Genomic DNA, 17,446 nt, shown 5'->3' on the forward strand with positions numbered 1-17,446 from the left:
TCCTCATGGGGCCTTGGAAACCTGAGAAGCACACTGTGTGGGGTTCTATGATTTTTAAAAGTATTTTGTCATTTAGTGAAAGGCAGAAATAGCAGCTAAATCCTAGAAAAGACCCTTTACTCCTCACAAGGCTAATCTTTTCCATGCTATTAGATCCCATTCTCGGTTTGCAATTAGTCAAGGTGTGTGCCTTTGAAAACTTCACCGGTCAAAATGCAACATCTGGCGACTCGTAGCAAATGGGAGTTTAAATTGCTTCCTCTCAGACTGTACATTTTTCTGCTTTGTAAGCCTCCTATGGGACAGGCACTTCTAATTGTCAGGCCAATCTGAAACTTTTAAGTAGAGGCAAATGTTTAAATAAACGTTATTATTTTAACCTACCAAGATGTAAAGCTTGATTAGGATTAGGGGAATGGTTTGAGCTCCGTTGTTTGGAGGAGGGTGTATTTCTGTTGTTTTGACAATTCATCTCAATTATTATACTCAAGAAAGTATCAGGAATTTATACTCTGCAGCGGAGTTGTCCAATCCAGAAGCCATTAACGACGGTGGCTGTTGAGCACTTCAATGTGGCTCATCCATGCTGGGAGACAGCATTGTTTTAGACCATTTTCTATAGTGGTTGTTTACTTCTCATCATCAGAAAAAGCAGGAATGGAAGGGAAGAGGTCAGCTGTGCCAGATGCAAAGCACTTTTTGCAGTGTGAGGGTACAGTAGGGGACTGAGGTAAGTAAGTATACGCACCCTGAAGTTTTTGAGTGTGGCCCTCAGGGTGTTAGTGAACTTGGGAAACACTTCACCGCTGGTGATCTTTGGGTTACTTCTGGGTCTATATTCTCTCGATGAACACTGTCCAGTAGGAATATAATGTGAATCCCATGTATAATTATAACATTTCCTGTGGCCATATTAAAAATGGAAAAAGAAACTGGTCAAGTTAATTTTAATGACATATTTTATTTAACTCAACATATACAAATATTATCACTTAAAAATGTAATCAATATAAAAATTACTAATGGGATATTTTACTAAGTGTTCAAAATCTGATACGTATTTATACGTACAGCACACTTCAAATCATACAAGTCACTTTCTGAGCATTCAATAGCCACATTTGGCTACTATACAGGATGATGTGGACTTTTTGACTTTAGTCCCGCAGGCAAGGGGGAAGACATAAACTGGAATCTAGAATAAAGGGAAAACACTCTATAGTTATGCTCAAGTTTATTACAGACCATATTAAAATGTTTAAGTATGGACTTCTAAGAACTTTATAAACCTGGATTGCTGGGTATCTCTAGAAATCTAACTGGAGGAAAAAGGGAAAAGAACTCATGTTATTGATCGCCTAAAATGTACCAGGAACTGTACTCGTTGCTTTACATGTATATCATTCATTAAATCCTTACAATAATGATGTGAGTGCTACTACTGTCCCACTGAAAGTTAAGGAAACCAAGGCACAGGGGATTAGGAAGCCTGCCCAAAGAAATACAGTGATATGTCAATAGTGGAGCTGGAATTGTACCTGAGCCTATACTGCCTAACTAGTTGACTAAGCTTCATTCATCCTGAGATCTAAGGTCACCCTACACTCAAGTAGATCTAACCCTAGATTTGTCAAAACTACTTGACCATAAAGCCTTCTAACATCAATCGAGGAACCACACACACCATGCAATTTCCAACTGTAGTTTTTATTTTGTAATTTCTATGGCCTTTGTTATACATCCAGGAAAAAGTGTGAAGAAACACAGAGATACCCGTCTTGTAAATAAATGGATAAATAGATATACAGATAAATAAATAGACTATATTTGGTGGAGCGGAAATACTGTGGACACAACTGCTTATAGCTAGATGCTGTCCTTGGGTGACATTGGGCAAGCTTGTCATTTGTCTTCCAATGTCTATCTTGCTCTTTATCAATGAATCTTCTCACTGGACACTTTTAGAGTTTCTTGTATGTTTATAGACTACTGAACCTCTCTCCAACCATTAAAACAAAAAAGGGTCTAGGAAACACAGCTCTGGAATTTGATCCTGGTTCATTTGCTGGGTCTCTGAACCTGGCTTTCTTTTCCAAACGGCTCGGTTCCTTGCACACTAATTAGTGCCATTTTCCTAGCCGGAAATACCCAGGTAGGATGTGTCACAGCAAACTGGCATGGTGGGTGGGTCTGTCAGGAAAAGCATGGTGACTGAGAACCTCTAGTCTTTGAAGGGCTTGGGGAGGGAGGAGAGCCTTCTGAGAGAAAACTACAAATCAAACACGTTCAAAATAACATACAAATGAGCACCAGGTCATTTTGCTATGGAAGGTCAGGTACTGTAAGTGGTGAGCAGACATGCCTTAATTAGTTCAAGACCTTCAAAGAACAGCACAAGCTATAGAACCACAACCTAACCCTGCAGGCTCTCTTACTAATTCAGAGAGCAACTTTACCCAAAGTGCCTTTCCCAGCACTTCCCTAAAAATTCAAAAGATGCAAAGATTAAAAGCCCTGGCTGCATTTGGAAATTAAATGTAAAGAAATGCAAACTGTTTTTCCTGGTTAAGGAAAGCCTCTCCTGGAATCCTAGTGGTCAGGTTGGATTGCTCACTTCTAGAGAGAGGAGGAAACCCATCCTAGAGACTTTCCACATGTAAAACACTAAAATAATACAAACTTCCATGTGTTTTCTGAAGATGGTGCATTTAACTCCGAGACTAGGTGGAGAAAGAACATCGCGACGTGCTACTTATTATTATTATTTTTTTAGTGTTTTAAAAATTGAGGGGGAATAATCAAAACATGTCTGAAGACTGTTAATCTAACCAAGATTGACGGAACATACTTATTTGTTCTAGATGTGGTTGCTGTTTTTTCATGTTGTTAAGTCCTTGCTGCTCTTGTAAATATGGCCTTTCACAAGTTAAAAATAAAAACCTAGGCAGAAAGACCCCCAATTCAAACCAAATTGCCATGGTGTTTTGGTGTGTAAATGGAATTACGTTCTTCACAGCAGTGATTTTTAGTCACGTGCCCTGGGTTAGATTGATTGTCAAATTTGGGGAAAGGAAAGAATTTCCCTTTGGGGTGTACTGGCAATTATTTTTCAGTTGTTTTTGCCCTGCCCTGGAGCATGGAGCCGATATCATTTTTAGGATCAGGTGAGTTTATCCAACATGATCAATTTCCTGTGATTGTCTGCTGCTGTCACTGCGGGGAGGGGAGAGCAGCTCTCCTTGATCACTTTGACACTAAGAGCTGTCATTTGGAAATTGACCAGGACATAAAACTCTGGACCTCTAATGACAACCACAAAAAGATCAAGAGACTAATGGAGTCATGGAGAGAGTTGGGATAGTACAAAACGGGTTACTCCTCGCCTGTATCTTTCCTGCTCCCCCTAATGAGGCGCAGCACTCGGTAACTGGTGTCAAGTTATAATGCATCACACCTCTAGAGTGTTCTGTCAGGACCTGGAGAGTAACGTGACATGACAGACACAATGGAAGATAATGAGTCAAATTCTCCCTGCTGCAGAACATTGCCTGATAGGAGTCGCCGGCGCTAAAGAAGGCTGAATGTTCACCATTTTGAGAAGCAAATGTGCTCCACGGGCACATCCAGACAGGAAGTCTTATTTGACAGTTTCTTGGGTTTGCTGGGAACTGGGCCAAATCCCATGGGTGAAATTAGTCCTCTCACTAATTCCAAGAGCTTTTTATCTGCCCCCTCCCCCGGATTACACTCTTTGGTTCTATTTCTGTCCTACAAACATTTCTGCTTACTGGTGCCTCCCTTTCTTATTCCCAGTTTAATCCAAGCCATCAAACACTTATTTAGAATTTATTAGCAGCCTTCTAATTGTTGCCCGTGATTCTGCTTTCACACCTATGCAGCCCACTTTTCATAGATAGCCAGAGTGACGTGTAAAGATATCAGTTAAAAGCATGTTGATCATGTGATTTAAATCTAAAAGTCTCCCCAATCCTTCCCCTCACCTAATAGGTCTTGCATGATGCCAAGTCCCTTGAGCTCCAATCTTGTGTCCTCCTACTTTCACATTACTCAGGATACTCCAGCTACATTGGTTTTCTTTCCACTCCTTGAATATGCCCTCCTCATCCTTGTCTTGGTTCAGGAGGGTTTGATGTCATGAAGGTTAAGAGAAGAGTGTTTCAAGAAGGAGGGCACAACCAACTGCGTTGAGATTTATTACAGTTTGAGGACGTTGGTTAATCAGTCACACACTAAACTTGGGAAAATTAAGGTCGGTAGAGCTCTGACAACAGCAGTTTCTCTGGTTGGAGGGGAAGCTTCATTGTAGTGGGCAAAGGAAGGAAAAGGAGGCAAGGAAGAAAAGGATGTCATTGGAGGCGACTCTTCTGAGGCATTTTGCTATGCAGGAGAATGGAGAAATGGGGCAGCAGCTGGAGGGGTGTGTGTGGTAAAGGGCAGGTTGTTATTTTATTTTTTATGGATGATAGATAATATAGCATGTTTCTGTGAGGGAGGGCTGCTCTGGTGGAGAGTCTTTGAAATGCAGGTGAGAAGTGGTTATTCAGGACCAACTCCTCCAGAAGTGGGGAGGGGTGAAGGAGAGTTTGTGCACAATATACCATGTAGAACAGGAGTCTCATTTAATGGCAGGATAGAGGGCAGGGGGCACTGGCAGAGATGCGCACAGCTGCCATATTTGTTTTGGGAAGACTTTGGAGTTCCTTTCTGATGTCTTTTATTTTTCCAAATAAGTATGAGGCAAAGTCAACAATTAGGAGAGATGGGATGGGAAGGGGGTTGCTGGATATTCAAACAGAATGAAAAAGGAGTGAAATCAACTTATGGGAAAGTGGGAGAGTGAACTAAATAAGGGAGCGTAGCAGTATTTCCCAGGAGAGCTGAGTACCCACTGAGATTTGTGCTCATGAATTTTAAGAGGAAACAAGAATGTATTCCTCCCGGTGATAATCAGCAGTTGGGAGCGGGCCTCGAATAGGTGAGTGAGATCTGATTTTGAATCCTGACTCTATTTTTCACTAGCTATTGGATTTTTGGGAACATTACTTAACCTTCCTCAACATTAGTTTCCATATATCTATCTATATCATCTGTATCTATATCTATATAAACTGGAAATAATTTCTTTTACTATTATTATTTCCATCCAGAGTGACTGATGTTAGTACTTAGAAACTTGACTCTTGTGTTTACTTTACTTTTCTTTTTTAAGATTTATTTTTAAGTAATCTCTACACTCAACGTGAGGCTCAAACTTACAACCCCAAGATAACGTGTCACAAGCTTTACCAAATGAGCCAATCAGGTGCCCTTGCATTCGCTTTTCTTAAAGCTAACTGTTGGTACCTCCAGGGTATTGGGGGAGTTCTGGAAGTGCACTGAAAACCACAGTAAGGTTCCCTAGTCTTTTGCACACTAGTGGTTGTAGAACTAATGTTTTACCAGAGGTACAGAGGACTTAGGGAGATCTTAGGCTATACAGTGGTCAAAGGTTGAGGAGCTGTAATAAACAGTAAATTTCTTAGAAGATAAAAAATAATCCAGGGTTTTACTACTAGCTCCACCCCCAAAGCGACATGTCTAATTGACTTCCTTTTGAATTGCTGTCTACTTTGGCTTTCTTTATTCACGTTGGATCTGATTCTTCTCCCTCCTACGTGGAAGAGAAAGATGTAAATCTGTGGAAGGAGATTCTAGTTGTTCACTTAAAAGCAAGAGAATTAAGTATCTTCGTTTGAAAAAAAAATGTGAAGAGAATTCTCTCGAGAAAAACATTACTGAGCTATAAGGCAAGTTGGGTATGACTCTCCAGTAATTTATATTGAACTACTTCAAACATATATAAAGCTAGACCTATAAGTACTATTCACACCACATATAAGTCACCACATATAAGTTGACTTTGCCATCCAAAGTCAACACTTACTTCCTCCACTTCTGCAGTATATTTTTAAATGTTTATTTATTTTTGAGAGAGAGAAAGAGACAGAGTGTGAGCGGAGGAGGGGCAGAGAAGGAGGGAGAAGCAGGCTCCAGGCTGTCAGCACAGAGTCTGACGCAGGGCTTGAACCCACGAACCACAAGATCATGACCTGAGCTGACTGACCTCGACCGAGTGAGCCACCCAGGCACCCCGCTTCTGCAGTATTTTAAAGAAAATCTCAGGCATCTTGGAATTTTATTTGAAAATGTTTTTGTGTGCTTTTCTAAAAGATAAAGACTACTTTAAAAAACACAATCATAATATTGTTATAATACCTAAGAAATTTAGCCTAGATACCTTAATACTGTCAAATATCCAGTTGGTATTTATATTTCTAATTGTCTCATAGTTGTATTTTTTTTAATAGTCCTTTTGTTTATTCTAAGTTTGTATGGCTACTTCCAATTCAAATTCAGGACTGCAGAGTTTTCATTCAACCTCTTTGATCTATTTTCTTCTTTTATTATTCTTTATGATAGAAGTTTTCTTTTTTTTTATGTTTTTTGTTTTTTGATTTTTTTGTAAGATAGAAGTGTTAAAATGGAATATAAGGAAGAATAATTGACCCTAATTGCCATCTTTTGGGTGACATGAACTTCCTCATGATGCTGGGGATTCATGGGATTAAAGTCTTGATAATTGAGACTGAGGTTTTATGCTTCACGGGATAAACTATATGAAAGGGAAATACATCGTCATCACAAGGAAACAAAGTATATTTTAAGAGCCCTGGAAAGTTGTGTTGCAACTAATTTATAGTTTTACACAATTCTGCGTTTTTGGATAATGGGAAATCAATGTATTATTAAAAACAAAAAGTACCTCTGTACTCATGTGAATCAACCCTGTTTCAATTGGCTAATTTGGTTTTGAGTATCGATGTTATTTAATTTTAGTATTTAGTCATTTGTATGGAGAATTCCAACAAGGGTCAAAAATGTCTAAGTAACATTTTAGCCAGGTTGAAATCAATCAATAAAGGGTATTTACAAAAGAAAAAAATGGATTTTTGGAAATAATCTGCTTCTGATCTTAATTGATTCCATTGCTAAGGTTATTCAAAAAATATCAGACTATCCCATCAGTTTTTATCAGACTTCAGGAGCGCACGGTGATACATTTAGCCTTCTGTCAGTAGTGTGACTTGAATGAGCAATTACATGGGAATTTAGAAATATGAGGAGTACTTATGGTAAGAAAGATAAAATGACATTGCTTGTCTATCTGGTTTCTATTCTTCACAGTCCCTCACTCTTTGCTGTTAAGACCCCAAACTACAGACCTAGCCTCAACCTGGTCTTTAGTAGTCATATAGTACTCATATCAGCACTGTAAGAATTAGTACTCATTAGTACTTATATATGCTTAGCCTACAGTGGTCAAGAAAGTGCAGCCCAGTACTCTTAGATCTAGTAGGAGAGAAGCTGGCACAGCACCTCTTGCCATGCATGTGCTCAAAGTCCACTGGATTTGAACTTGAATAAATGATTAGTGCCAGGCTTTGGCTTGAGATTGGATGACTAGAACTCACTGAACGGTATGGGGTGTGTGCCTGGTTGTGTGGGGTATATGATGGTGCAGGACAGACAAGGTTTCCTGCCCTTCTGGAGTTGATGGTTTTGAGTTTTGTTTTTTGCCCCTGATTCTCAATTTTTATAATCAGCTGAAAAATCTTCATCTTTAGTGCTACTGTCTTGCTTCCCCCCCCCCCCCCCAGTTCCTTTTTCAGGGATAGTGGTTTTACCCTTGAGCCCCAATATAGTATACGGGTCCCTGGAGCCCTCCAAAGATTTCTCCCTTGGCCTTTGATCAGAGCGTCTTTTACTCCTGAGGTTTCCTTTTGCCCTACTCTGGGAACTCTGGGCTTATGAACACTGGCAGGCATCCATGGGCCAATTGGCTACTGCATGCCGCTCCTGGCTCCTGTGACTGGTGCTCCGACCCCTTCAGTTGCAGGTAAGTACACTATGGCCAGCCGTGGCTTGAACGGTGCCAGTGATGTGGAGGGGGCAAAGGAGTATGGAGATCCTTCCAAGAACGTGGTGTCCTTGAACTCAGTTCTCTAGCTTTTTGATATAGATACTACCAAAGCATATCTGCATGACAGTTTAAAAATTCTGATGTAGAATCTGATCTGCTTGAGGTCAAATAATGGAAACATGGAGACTGCCTGCCTGGCTCCACCATTTCCCCTGCACGCTGGCAGCGTGACCTTCGGGAGATTACTCAACCTTTGTATACCTGCGAGTCCTCACCGTAGAGTGAAGATGGGAATAGTTTTCATCTCACAGGACTGCAGTGAAAATTAATCCACATAGGGTGCTTAGAAAAGTGTCTGGCACATGGTAAATTGTAGCTCAACAATGTTAGCTATTATTGTCATCATTCTTATTAGTTGAATTATTAGATGGATTTGTTTCCTTTAGCTATTTGGCATGCATTCGGGGCAGCTGAATGTCTCTAAAATACAAGCTTTTGGAAAGGAACACAAAAGATTAGCGATGCTGGAACGGAAGTAAGATGAGGACTGACGTTTGAGCAATGGATTTGGCAAACACAGAGACCATTTGCGACCTTCACAGAGCAATTTTGGTGGAGCAAAAGGGATGTAAGCCCAATTAGAGTGAGACCCAAGAAAGAATGAGCCAGAGTTTGCAGAGCTCTGTGCAGTCAGAGAATGCTCCAACCAGCTGTCACCTGGGCTTCACGTAACCCTGTGGTGGCTTGCACCCTGTTTCTCCACGTGGGGGAGATCCACACCATGTGGCTGGACAGAGGACGTATCCTCATGCCATCTTCCTACAATTCCTTCCCTTTTCCTTCTCTCTTCTGGTACCTTCTCCGCTTCTAGGTGCCCATTCAGAAAACATCTTGTAGAAGGTTTCCCTCCATTCAACTCAAGTCAATTTGTGCAATCAGTTGCCTGGAGATGAATTTGCCAGGTATGTCCAGGCAAGCGCCACGTTTACCAAAATCATAAACTCCTATTAATGTTGCTGACTCATTACTTTTTGCTCAGAAGTCTCCCAATAAGTGAAAAGTAATCAGTGATTATAGACAGAGATTGGGTGCCTACACAGGATTAACTCTCACTTTCACAAATTTTCCCAGTAGTAGCTAGGTCTTTGTTTAGGTTTGCCTCCCTGTATCAGTCAGGGTCCCATCAAGAAAGGAGAGGTATACTTGTTTTTTTTTATATATTAAATATAATTTATTGTCAGATTGGTTTCCATACAACACCCAGTGCTCATTCCAACAGGTGCCCTCCTCAATACCCATCACCCACTTTCCCCTCCCTCCCACCCCCATCAACCCTCAGTTTGTTCTCAGTATTTAAGAGTCTCTTATGGTTTGCCTCCCTTCCTCTCTGTAACTTTTTTTTACCCCTTCCCCTCCCCCATGGTCTTCTGTTAAGTTTCTCAGGATCCACATGTGAGTGAAAAAATATGATATCTGTCTTTCTCTGCCTGACTTTTTTCACTTAGCATAATGCCATCCAGTTCTATCCATGTTGCTGAAGATGGCCAGATTTCATTCTTTCTCATTGCCAAGTAGTATTCCATTGTATATAGAAACCACATCTTCTTTATCTATTTGTCAGCTGATACTTGTTATTTCAAGGTGCAATATAGGATATTGATTACACATGTGTTCAAAGGTTGACCAAGCAAGAAGGGGACATGGAGCTAACCAGAGATCAGGAATTGCTAAAAGCAGCTACCATGTCCAAGGCTGGGGGACAAAAGGGAACAGGTGCTCTTACCAAGAACCTAAGAACGCAAATGATACTCAAGAGATGTTGAGATGTAAGCTTCTGCTAGAACCTAAGCTTCATGAAGGAAGGAAGTTTTGTTGTATTTTCTGGTGAATCCCAAGGGCCTGCCACGTACTAGGTCCTCAATATTTATTAGGTGCATAAATGAATGAAGGCAAAAGAGAGGTTTGCTTGGGCATTCTGGGGAAAATAGTTTCATCACCCTTCTGAGAGAAGTATCAGAAAAGACTGTGCCTTTCTTCTGGCTACTGTGGCATAGCAATGTGAAACTTAGAACTGCTGCCATTTTTGCACCATGAAAAAGACATGGGTTGAAGTTGCCTTCCCTGTGGTGGCTGAGCGGAGGCATGGGAAGGACCTGGATTCTTGCTTAATAATATTTTTGAGTTGCTTAATTCATGAATCTGTCTTTCCATTGACATTCCAAATATAAGAGCCAACACACTTCTTTGATTATTTAAAACAATATCCTGATAGAATGGCCTAGATTTGATTCCTCTGATGACTGGTTTGGTTTCCATTCAGGTTTGAGGGTAAGTAGTTGGTTTGGGAATGAATCTAATCGTGATTTAACTTTGGCTGATCCATTTTTTTTAAAGTTCTTATTTAAATTCCAGTTAGTTAACTTACAGTGTAATATTAGTCAAGTGTACAATAAAGTAATTCACCACTTCCATACAACACCCCCTACTCAGCACAACAAGGGCACTCCTTAATCCCCATCACCCATTTAACTCTTCTCCCTACCCACCTCCCCTATGCTAACTATCAGTTTGTTCTCTATAGTTATGAGACTAGTTCTTGTTTGCCTCTCTCTATCTCTTTTTCCCCTTTTCTCCTCTGTATTTTTCTTAAATTCTGCATATGAGGGAAATCATATGGTATCTGTCTTTCTCTGACTGACTTATTTTGCTTAGCATAATACTTTGTAGCTCCATCCATGTTATTGCAAATGGCAAGATTTCATTCTTGTTTTATAGCTGAATAATATTCCACTGTGTGTGTGTGTGTGTGTGTGTGTGTGTATGTGTGTGTGAGATCTTCTTTATCCATTCATCAATCAATCGATGGACATTTAAGCTGTTTCCATAATTTGGCTATTGTGGATAATGCTTCTATAAACATCCGGGTGCATGTATCCCTTCGAATTAGTGTTTTTGTATTCTTTGGTTAAATACCTAGTAGTGTGATTGCCAGATTGTAGGGTAATTTTATTTTTACTTTTTGAGGAACTTCCATACTGTTTTCCAGAGTGGCTGCATCAGTTTGCATTCCCACCAAGAGGTGCAAGTGGGTTTTCCTTTCTCTACCTTCTCGCTAACACCTGCTGTTTCTCATGTTGTTGATTTTAGCCATTCTGAGAGGTGTGAGGTGATATCTCATTGTAGTTTTGATTTGCATTTCCCTGATAAGTGATGTAGAACATCTTTTCATGTGTCTGTTGGCCATCTGGATGTCCTCTTTGGGAAAATGTCTATTCATGTCTTCTGCCTATTTTTTAATTGGATTATTTGTTTTTTGGGTGTTATAAATTCTTTATATATTTTGGACACTAACCCTTTATCAGATGTGTCATTTGCAAATATCTTCTCCCATTCTGTAGTTGCTTTTTAGTTTTTGCCTTTAGCTTTGTTGATTGTTTCCTTCACTGTGCAGAAGCATTTTATTTTGATGTGGTCCCAAAAGTTTATTTTTGCTTTTATTTCCCTCTCCCCGGGAGACATATCTAGATAGAAATTGTTATAGCTGATATCAGAGAAGTTACAGCTTGTGCTCTCTTCTAGGATTTTTATGGTTTCAGGTCTCACATTTAGATCTTTAATTCATTTTGAGTTTAGTTTTGTGTATGTTATAAGAAAGTGGTCCAGTTTTCATTTTTTGCATGTTGCTGTATAGTTTTCCCAACACCTTTTGTTGAAGAGACAGTCTTTTTTCCCATCGGATATTCCTTCCTGCTTTGTCAAAGAGTAATTGACCATATAATTGTGGGTTCAGGGTGCCTAGGTGCCTCAATCAGTTAAGCATCCGACTCTTGATCTCAGCTCAGGGCTTGATCCCAGGTCCATGAGTTTAAGTCCCGTGTTGGGCTCCATGCTGGGTGTGAAGCCTATTGAAAAAACCTGTGGGTTCATCTCTGGGTTTTCTATTCTGTTCTATTGATCTGCATGTCTATTTTTGTGCCAGTACCATACTGTTTTGATTACTATAGCTTTATAATATAACTTGAAACCCGGAATTGTGATGCCTCCAGCTTTGTTTTTCTTCTTCATGGTTGCTTCGGCTATTTGGGGTCTTTTGTGATTCCATACAAATTTTAGGATTGTTTGTTCCAGCTCTTTGAAAAATGCTGTTGGTATTTTGATAGGGATTGCATTAAATGTGTAGATTGCTTTGGGAGATACAGACCTTTTTATCATGTTTGTTCTTCCAATCCATGAGCAGGGAATGTCCTTCCATTTCTTTGTGTCATCTTCAATTTCTTTCATCAGTCTTTTATAGTTTTCAAAATACAGGTCCTTCGCCTCTTTGGTTAGATTTATTCCTAAGTATGTCATTATTTTTGGTGCAGTTGTAAATGGGATTGATTCCTTAATTTCTTTTTCCTGCTGCTGTATTTGTGCAACAAATTCCTGTATGTGGATTTTGCATCTTGTGACTTTACTGAATTTGTTTATCAGTTCTAGCAGTTTTTTGGTGAAATCTTTCAGGTTTTTCACATAGAGTATCATGTCATCTGCAAAGATTGAAAGCTTTATTTCTTCCTGGCTGATTTGGATGCTTTTTATTCCTGTTTGTTGTCTGATTGCTGAGGCTAGGACTTCCAGTTCTATGTTAAAGAGTAATGGTCAGAGTGGACATCCCTGTGTTGTTTCTGACCATAGAGATAAAGCTCTCAGTTTCCCCCCATTTATGATCGTAGCAGCTGTGGGTTTTTCATATATGGCCTTTATTATGTTCAGATATGTTTCCTCTCATACTTTGTTGAGATTTTTTTTTATCATGAATGGATGTTGTACTTTGTCACATACTTTTTCTGCATCTATTGAAATAACCATATGACTCTTATCCTTTCTTTTAGTAATGTGGTATATCATGTTGATTGATTTGCGAATATTGAACCATCCTTGCATCCCAGGAATAAATTCCACTTGGTGATGGTGAATGATTTTTTTAATGTATCATTGGATTTGTTTTGTTAGTATTTTACTGTGAATTTTTGCATCTATGTTCATCAGGGATATTGGCTTGTAGTTCTCTTTTTTTTAGTGGTGTCTTTATCTGGCTGTGGTAATCAGGGTAATACTGGCATCATAGAATGAATTTGGAAGTTTTTGCTTCCTTTTCTATTTTTTGGAACAGTTTGGGGAAGAATAGGTATTAACCTTTCTTTAAATGTTTGGTAGAATTGGTCTGTGAAGCCATCTGGTCCTCGACTTTCGTTTGTTGGGAGTTTTTTTGATTACTGACTCAACTTCTTTGCTGGTTAGTGGTCCATTCAAATTTTCTATTTCTTTCTGTTTCAGTTTCAGTAATTTATGTGTTTCTAGGAATTTACCCCTTTCTTCTACGTTGTCTAATTTGTTGACATATAGTGTTTCATAATATTCTCTTATAATTGCTTGTATTTCTGTGGTGTCCATTGTTATTTCTCCTCTCTCATTATGATTTTATTTATTTGTGTTCTTTCTCATTTCTTTTTGATAAGTCTGGCCAGAGGTTTATATTTTATTAATTTTTTCAAAGACCGTGCTCCTGGTTTCATTGATTTGTTCTATTGCTTTTTTAGGTTCTGTATCATTTGTTTCTGCTCTAATCTTTATTATTTCCTTCCTTCTGCTGGCTTTAGGCTTTGCTTGTTGTTATTTTTCTAGTTCCTTTAGGTGTAAGGTTGGGTTTTTTATTTGGGATTTTTCTTGCTTCTTGAGGTCGACCTGTATTCCTATATATTTCCCTCTTATGATTGCTTTTGCTACATCACAAAGGTTTTGGTCTGTTTTGTTTTCATTTTCATTTGTTTCCATGGATTGTAAAATTTATTCATGGATTTCCTGGTTAATCTATTCATTGTTTACTAGCATGTTGTTGAACCTCCATGTATTTGTGGTCTTTCCAGATTTTTTCTCGTGGTTGACTTCTAGTTTTATAGTGATGTGGTCAGAAAAGGTGTATGCAATGACTTCAATCTTTTTATATTTGTTGAGGCCTGTTTTGTGATCTAATATGTGATCTATTCTGGAGAACGTTCCATGTGCACTTGAAAAGAATGTGTATGCTGCCGTTTTAGGATGAAATGTCCTGATGAAGTGTTTCTTGTTGATTTTCTGTTTAGATGATCTGTCCACTGATGTAAGTGGGGTGTTAAAGTCCCCTACTACTATTGAATTATTACCAATTAGTTCCTTTATGTTTGTTACTAATTGTATTATATACTAGGGTGCACAAATGTTTATAACTGTTATAACTTCTGCTCTGGCTTTCTTTTGACATTTGTTTGCATGATAAAACTTTCTCTATCCTCTCACTTTCAATCTGCAGGTATCTTTAGGTCTGAAATGAGTCTCCTGTAGACAGCATGTAGATGGGTCTTGTTTTTTATCCATTGTGTCACCCTGTGTCTTTTGATTGGAGCACTTAATCCATTTACATTCAAAGTAATTATTGATAGATATGTATTTATTACCATTTTATTACTTGTTTTGTGGTTGTTCCTGGAGATTTTCTCTGATCCTTTCTTGTCTTTCTTTCTTTCGTGTTTTTCTAATTTTCTTAATGATATACTCTGATTTCTTTCTCTTTCTTCTTTGCATGTTTATTAGTGGTTTTTAATATATGGTTACCACTAGGCTTGTATACAACCTCTTTTGCAAATTTGGCTGATCAATTAAATAGGCAAGCCTAAATCAGTTCTGAAGTTTCACAAGAACTGAGGTTGCTCTTCAGAGGTTGTATACGATTGGTTAAAGTCTCTGAACCCAATCGTCCCATGATAGACATAAAGTACCTGACACAACATTCATTAAACATTAATTTCCCTTTTCCTTCTATCCATAGCACTAGGTTCAGAGTAATCTCTGCAATTTGAGAAATGGGGGCCAATTTTCAGGATAATTTATGCCATGAATTTCATTCTATGATTACAGTTGGGACCCTTCCCTCCCCTCCCAGTGTCTCCACCCTTCATTAGGCTTATTTGCTACTAAACAGACATTATTCCCGCATATCTTAGTATTTTCACTTAAGGGGCCACCATTAAAGGCATGAAGACATTTTGCTTAGTATAGAGCTTGGAATTTATTTGTTTGACTTATTAAAAATACACCCTAGCCTGAGGGTCTCAGGGTGTGCATATGGAATACTTCAATTGGATTTAAACCAGCAGCTAAAATTTCCTGTTAAGAAATTGAAATATCCACAAACTTACCCAACATGGAATACAGCAAAAGTAGAAGGACGGGCCTGGTGCCATTTCTTCAAGGTCAACAAGCTGGCAGGCTGGTGACCAGGAATGGGAGAGAGTTGCCAAACAGGACTGGCCTCATGTGAGCCAAGTGTTTGTTCCGTGAACTTGCAATTTAAATGGCACTGGCCATCCACTTCTCAAACTTACTATAAAAAACACAAGCAAATAAACATACATATTTTACTTTCACACGGGCTTAAAACCTGCCCAAAACAAGTTATTTGGGGTGAAAAATCACCTTTAAAATAAAATCAGACAACCTGGACTAATTAAAGAAGGAAGCTGTTAGTCATTAGTGTTTTCATTATAAACGAATCAATAGTTATCTCCAAATACTTAGTTGAGACCAATTTTCTGAGTGAATGGACATTTTATTGGAGGGAGAGAAAGAGGGGGATTTTTGGATCATGAGGAATAATGAGAAAAGATAAACCTGGAGGGGGTGGTCTGGTTATTTGGGTGGGTATGCTATAGAACAAGGCACTGGGTACCAGGGAACTTGGGAGGCAGGAGACCAGTGCCAAGGGTGGGAGAAAATGATAAAAATCTCTACTCTTCATTCACTTGCTGGGTTTGTGTATCTTAGAATTAAAGGCCCTTCTAAAGAAGCTGTTTTGGGTCTTTGCAGATTTAGTTAGGAGATGATCGTATGGAAGTTGTAGTTTACTTTTCTTGTTCTGGTATTTCAGGTGATGAGAGCTAATATCTAATAATTCTTTAAAAAAATTTTAAATGTTTACTTTTGAGAGAGAGAGAGAGAGAGAGAGAGAGCGAGCGATCACATGTGGGGGAGGGGTAGAGAGAGAGAGGGAGACACAGAATTGAAAGCAGGCTCTAGGCCCTGAGCTGTGAGCACAGAGCCCGATGCAGGGCTCGAACTCACAAACAGGGAGATCATGAGCTGAGCTGAAGTCAGACACTCCAATTGAGCCACCCAGGTGCCCTGCTAATATCTAATAATTCTTAATACTCGGAATAGGGGAAAAGTGAGATGTGATGGCATATGCGATAGAACAATGGTTCTTAAATCAGCATTTCCTAGAATGCTGCTCAGTTTCTGATTTTAGTAGATATGGGGTGGGAGTATGTGCATGGCTAACAAGTTCCCGACTGATGCTCATGCTTGTCCAGAGGTGGTACTTGGAGAATCACTGCAGTAGGGAAATTTACTTGGCAGCTGGCCTCCTGCAGAGAGGATTGCTAAGGAAGACAAAGCAGAGGTTGGCTTTTCGGCAAGAAATTATAATCTTATGCTGAAATGGGGGACATGTGTGCATTGGTATCCCAGCACTGCGGTGACAACAGAAATGTTGTCTCCCCGTCTGGAGGCTGGAAGTCTGAGCGCAAGGTCCATGCTTTCTCCCATGGCTCTAGAAGACAACCCTTCCTGGCCTCTTCCAGCTTCTAGTGGCCTTAGTTTGTAGATTCATGCAGTCACATGGCCTTCTTTGCGTCTATTCACATCGCCTCTCCTGGGTGCCTGTCTGTATCCAAACTTCTCCTTTTTATAGGGATGCCAGTCGCTCCCATGGCGTCATTTTCACTTGATTATCTCTGTAAAGACGCTATTTCCAAATAAGATCACATTGGGAGGTACTGGGAGTTAGAACCTCACGGTATCTATTCAACCCATAACAATGTGTTTAACCATTGTTGTTTCCTGGCATCAGAATAATACATAGGTTACATATCTATTTGGTTCTCTGCAAAGTAAATTAATTAGATACAGAGATATCATGCCTCAGGCAGTCTTTGTTGATGGTAAAAGGTATGGTAGAAAATCATACAATTTAAAGAATATAGCCGGCTATATTTCCAACCCTTGAAGTTTCCTTTGGTTCTGTCTGACATGGTTAATTGCTTCCTTCTATGTGATACCCTCGCATTTTCCACATACTTTTATCCTCAAAGTTATTACACTCTACAATAGCTACTTAGGTTAATCTCTCTAAATTATGAGCGGCTTGAAGGTCGGGGCTGTGCTTAAATCCTTTTTACATTCACGGGAACTGGCACATGGTAGGTGCTCAATCTGGTGAATGGGGGAATTGATTTTAAAACAAGAGCAGCCTGGGATTTTGGCAGGTGTTTTCCTGAGTCTCTGGTAGCCCTTCAGGTAGAGGAAAGTGAGAATGTACCAGCGGAGAGACCTCCGCCAGAAGCCCCCCTCCGCAGATGCAGAACTTCTTTGAAGTCTCATTTCCATTCA

The sequence above is a fragment of the Felis catus genome, chromosome D3 (assembly GCF_018350175.1).
Source record: "Felis catus isolate Fca126 chromosome D3, F.catus_Fca126_mat1.0, whole genome shotgun sequence".
NCBI lineage: Eukaryota > Metazoa > Chordata > Mammalia > Carnivora > Felidae > Felis > Felis catus.